Source organism: Silene latifolia, chromosome 9 (assembly GCF_048544455.1).
Source record: "Silene latifolia isolate original U9 population chromosome 9, ASM4854445v1, whole genome shotgun sequence".
NCBI lineage: Eukaryota > Viridiplantae > Streptophyta > Magnoliopsida > Caryophyllales > Caryophyllaceae > Silene > Silene latifolia.
This window is the reverse complement of record NC_133534.1, coordinates 69,574,806-69,580,874: the sequence shown is the minus strand read 5'-3', so window position 1 is coordinate 69,580,874 and position 6,069 is coordinate 69,574,806. Positions and strand designations below refer to the sequence as shown.

The 6,069-nt window shown below is 40.8% G+C and overlaps 1 long non-coding RNA gene across 1 annotated transcript; it reads right to left on the bottom strand.

The window, feature by feature from the left end:
• Nucleotides 1-3,045: 3,045 nt before the first annotated feature.
• LOC141598146 (uncharacterized) lies at nucleotides 3,046-4,467 on the bottom strand. The gene is made up of 3 exons (XR_012523270.1): nucleotides 4,408-4,467; nucleotides 3,704-3,761; nucleotides 3,046-3,125 (listed from the first exon to the last, which is right to left on the bottom strand). It is a non-coding gene; the product is annotated as an uncharacterized LOC141598146 (long non-coding RNA).
• Nucleotides 4,468-6,069: the final 1,602 nt, after the last annotated feature.

The window sequence follows — 6,069 nt, the reverse complement described above, 5'->3', positions numbered from 1 at the left end:
CTAGTGGCAAGTTCATTCCCACATTGCCAAGCCTTACTACAAGCTTTGGCCAAACTAAATGTGGCACATAACTTCACACCCGACAACGTGGTCAACTTGGTCTTCTAAGAATCACCAAAGCTAAGTAATCCTATTACTTTCTCGGATGAGGATTTGCCACCCTTCGGTGCTAGTCATAACTTGGCTCTTTATATCACCGTCACTTGCTTAAAGAAGAATGTGCCAATGACCTTGGTAGACGATGGCTCCGCAGTCAATGTCATACGCTTGAAAACGGCATACAAATTGGGCATGAAAGAATCAGATTGGACCCCTACCAACCAAGGTGTTCACGCATATGATGGTACACGACGAAAGGTGGTGGGACTTATTGACCTAACCATAGCCACAGGGCCGATTGAGCGAAAGGTCAATTTCCAAATAGTGGACATTGAGGCATCCTTCAACATACTTCTGGGAAGACCCTGGATTCACACTTCCAAAGCGGTAACATCCACACTCCACCAGAAAATCAAAATCCCACTAAATGGTAAGGTGGTGACGATCACTTCGTCGCCCATCAAGGCAATCATCGAAAAGAAGTCAAGCAATCAAGTCCTTACAGATCCAGTACCTGAACTTGGGGGCTTCCATATCATAAATGTCATAGAGAGTGAGTTGGCACCGTTATACTTCAATCCCTACTCTAATTTAGTGGTCAACCACATACTCAAAACCCAGGGATACTTCCCGGGAATGCCTCTGAATCTTATCCGAAGAAACACCTTTGCACCCTAAAAAAAGGGTAATTCACAAAGAATACCCCTTAGATTAGGATACAAACCCACCAAAGAGGAAGTTCTCGAGATGCTCGCTCAATTTCAAAACCGTAAGAATATGGGAATCCAAATGCGACCCTATCTCCCTACCCTAAATGGATACTTCGTTAGGGAAGAAAGTCAAGAACTATTTCATGGATTTCCCGAACCTTGGCACTATCTCGAAAGGAAGTTAGCCGGAATCGAGATCTTTCACGATTGCTACTTCATTCCTCCAGAAACGGTTCCTACCGTCAAGACTCGTCAAACACCTTGCACGAACAAGCCGTTAGTCTACTATTTGGAGGAGATCGATTTGTTAGAGCCGCGCAGAATGAGATCATTACCATGATACTTCAAGATGATCACTTCAACCCTACCGCGTTAATTACAGAAATCACCACCAATCAGCAGAAAGGATGGAGAAAATCGATCAAGTGGACAAACAATCAAGGAAGACTCTTCAAGCTCACTACTGGAGAAGGAGAGATGTTTAAAAGAGAACTAGAAGACGATGAATTCGAGTCAGAGTCAGAGTCAGAGTCGGAGTCTAGAGAAGTTCCTAGAGAGTCTCCTCCTGTCGTCATTCCCACTCCCCTCGTTTCTCCTAGCCTAGTGTCGAATAACAACAGTAGTTCGGGAAATGTCCCAACCGCTGTCCCTTTACCGCCACTGACCACAGATCAGATGGCTTCTTTGTTTCAACTTTTCTCAAATCTTAATATGAATAAATCAGGTTCTGCTTGCTCTTCATGTTATCTTGAATGCAATTCTGTTTATGATGATAATGAGAATGACCCAGACCCTGACTCAATCGAAATACCTCCCTACATAGCCAAAGAAATACTACAAGAGGGGGAAGGGGGACCAGTGATAGAGAATACTGAACCCATCAACGTAGGAACTGAACTAGAACCCCAAGAACTTAGGATAGGGACGACCCTGAGCCCCACCGAAAGGGCCAATTTCATAAACCTCCTACACGAGTTCAAAGACGTTTTTGCTTGGTTTTACAAAGATATGCCAGGGATCGACAGGGACATTGCAGAGCATAGAATCCCAATCAAACCAGGTTTCAAACCTGTGAAACAGAAGCTTCGTCGAATGAGGACATAATGGGCTCTCAAGATCAAAGAAGAAGTCGATAAACAATTCAAAGCTGGATTCATCAAAGTTTCCGAGTACTCAGACTGGGTAGCTAACATAGTACCCGTACCAAAAAAGGATGGGAGAATTCGTGTTTGTGTTGACTTTAGAGACTTAAACAAAGCAAGCCCTAAGGATGACTTTCCTCTACCACATATCGACATATTAGTGGATAATACGGCGGATCACGCGTTACTATCCTTCATGGATAGATACGCAGGATATAACCAGATCAAGATGGCTTTAGAGGACATGCATAAGACCGCCTTTGTCACTCAATGGGGAACCTACTGCTACACGGTTATGCCGTTTGGGTTAATCAACGCCGGAGCTACATACCAACGCACCGCAACTACGCTCTTACATGACATGATGCATAAAGAAGTTGAGGTATACGTAGATGACATGATTGTCAAGTCCAAGAAAAGAGAGGGACATATTGCGAACCTTCACAAATTCTTCTCGAGGCTACGGAAGTACAACATGAGGCTCAATCCTCAGAAATGCGCATTCGGGGTGACATCTGGCAAACTCCTGGGATACGTGGTTAGCCAACGAGGTATAGAAATAGACCCTTCAAAAATCAAAGCTCTAATCGAAATGCCGCAACCTCAAATAGAGAAAGAAGTTAGGGGATTCCTAGGCAAGGTACAATACAAAAGTCGATTCATATCGAAACTCGCCATGATCTGCGAACCTATATTCAAGAAGTTAAAAAAAAACAGATCACACCATGTGGGATGATGACTGTCAGAAGGCTTTCGACCGAATCAAGGAAATACTAGCTAAACCGCCAGTGCTCATGCCACCGTAACGAGATCAACCTCTTGGTTTATATCTCACGGTAACTGAAACAGCCATGGACGCCATGCTATTTCAAACCGTAGGAAAAGAAGAAAGTGTAACACCCCGGTTTATGAAGGAGCCTTTAGCAAGACATTCCCTAATAAACCGGACTGTTACCATCCCGGTTTCCCGAGGTAGTGAATAACAATTAAACTCCAAGGCAATTTATATAATTATTTTTAACTTAATTATTACAAAACCTCTTTAACGTCAAAATGCAAAGAACTAACATAAATAAAAGTGATAGTCTTCTAAATGATGATCTAGCTACTAAGTCTTCCGATCCAGTGTCTCACGCCCATCAAGCTCCCGTTCTATCTCTTAAACCTGTCAAGTCTGCTCCCCATTAAAAGGTTCATCACAGGTGTTCACGAATACACAGGGTCAACCACGAGGTTGAGTAGGGAAAACAATGAAACAACAAAAAATATGATATGCATGCTCCTCCGTCACCTCCATCTCCATCTCAACTCATATTTCATAACTCATAACTCATATCTCATAACTCATAACCCGGACAACCCAGCCATACCGATCCCCTTAGACTATATATATATATCGACCGTAGCCGATCCGCACTTCCTTGTTGAGGACACCAGGGCAAGTCCTGCAGAACCCGCCTGGGCCTAATCACAACATCATCATCACCACACCATAACACCTCAACATCCTCCATATCCAATGCACATGAATGCTCAACAGTAAACAATGCAATACAATATGTATATTAATGAATGAAATCATGCCGACTACCAAATGTTGTGATAACACACTCAACATGAACAGTTCAGTCAACCATATCATAGCGTAATCAACAACCACGAATCAAGTCACGTTCACAATTTGGTCATATGAAACACAAACAAGTCAACACAATTCAACAACACGATAAGAAGTCAAGTGTATTTCCCTACCTTTTCGCAATCCAAGCTCACACAAGCAATCAATTATGAACCTTCACATATCCATCACCTACATAACATAATTATATATAATTACCACCTACTCAATCAAATAATCATGCACATAACCTAGGCTCATCATAACTTAATAGGAATATCAACTTAAAGAACAAACACGTTTTTTTCCTGATTTTCCAGCACATGACAGACTCGGAATAAAATACATAACTAATTCCAGAAAAATCAAATTGATACAAGGCCAATTGAATCGGAACCCCATGAGTCTTAGCTACAATTTATATCTAACGTGTTTTTCCCAAATTCCATACTTATCAAGGGTTTCCAGACTGATTTCCAAAAACTGACAGAAACCGTCGCATAAAAAGGATTGATTCATAAAACGAGTTTAAAACATTATTTTTCAGAAATTCCAAATCCTATTATCATCTAGACTATACAAAGATTATGTATGAAAAAGCCTCATAACTGAATCGACATAAAAATTAAGGTTTCAAATCATTTTCCACAACCAAATCAGATTCGCGGACTTTTCGGCGACATGTTCATAAATAAATCACCTAGGACAAACCACAAAGAATTTGACTATGATATTTTATATGCATAAACTAGACATCAAATAAACAGGACTCTCTTTTCAAACTTTTCGAAAAAGACGACTTTAAAACAGTATAAACAATGGAATGAAATCGACTTACAAACAGGGAATCGAATTAGGTTGGAATCGATGATCAATCTTCAATCAAATGAAAGGATCGCGTGTGTGTGTGTTGGTGTGCGTCGAAAAGAGGGAGGCAGGTGAGATGAGGGTTGTGTAGTGTTAGGGTAAAAATTAGATTAAGAATTAGGTTAAAACATGATGTTGGTTGTTGGGTTAAACATGTTATTGGGTAAACTCCAATGGGTCGGGAGTAAATGGGTTAGCTCACATCTCGAATTCCATGTAAACCCGTCTCAATTAACTTACGAAACAACTTGATCTTACGATACAACGCGAGTCAAGTAAAATAACTTAACGTAATTATCGACTAAAAAATTACTCGACTTAAATAGTAATATAAAATACGGAGTATTACAGTCTTCCCCCCTTAAAATGAACTTCGTCCCGAAGTTCGCTCATCTGTCACACCTCCAACATCACCGTGGATACCAAAACAGATTCCCCAGTATAAGAACTCATGAACTTAGGTCCATAAAACAAAATGTTAAAACAAAATGTTACATTCTACCCTCCTAAAAAGAAAGTTACGTCCCGGAACTTACTTCATGCAAACATATCACCACGAATCATTCCATCATCCTACTACCGTTGTTCACCTCAACCTATTAGAGCACCATACCAGTAGTTTAACTACACGCTTCTCTTACACATCAACCAACTAACAGAAGTAAGAACACAACATAGAGAACTCATTTGCATGGGTACCACACAACGAAACATCAACTTAATCAAACCACAATCTATAAACAAGTGCAACATAACATTAAGATTTTATAATCCTACCCAACTAAAAACATGGTTACGTCCTCGTAACCTGTTTTTAACTTTCATATACGTATGCAACAAAATCACTGTCAACAACATATAACAGAAAAGAACACATGATAAGAGACTGTACATTAACATTAAAGTCGAAAACAAGGTTTTATTATGGAATTAACTGATTGTCAACAAGTAACACTTATTACTTAGCTCATGCTTAACTTAAAAACACAACATCAAACTAAAAGAACAAAAGGGACGGAGCCAAAGGTTTGCACGGTTTCATAACAAAGCCGCTCATGGTGTTACTAGCTCTAACCTAATAGTCCTTAGGTCGCGCTTACTCGATTCTCGTGACTTCTATGTCATTCCCTTCCTGGTTCACCTCTTCCCCAAGGTCTGGTTGGGGTGGTTCAGTCGTACTTTCGGCATCGGGTACATTAGCATAAAATTCGTATCTCGGTCGCCTTGATATAAAGTCAAAGGTATGCTCGGGCGGGTAATCGCCCCGCCGCAGTAAATGGGGTCACGGCATAACCTCATGCAATGGGTGGACAACTCTCTCATATAGAAGTGTTTGCTTTGTCCTTTAGTATGCCGTAGTCGGGGATAGTATCGATAAGGGTATACGCTCTTAATCGAGTATTAGTTAAGTACTCGGGGTGTCCATTATGGCCATACTTGTCCATGGCAGCACAAAGTTTCTCACAATGCTCATTGAAGTCAGCATCAAGTGACATGTAACAGTCTCGCGGGTGTACATTGTAGGGATCCATCCTACAAAGTGGGAAGTTAAAGAAATTAAGACACAAGGATGCTACCGTAGAAGGGTGTTAAGGTAGAGGATCATTCACGAGGTTTAAATGTGCGAAAGTTA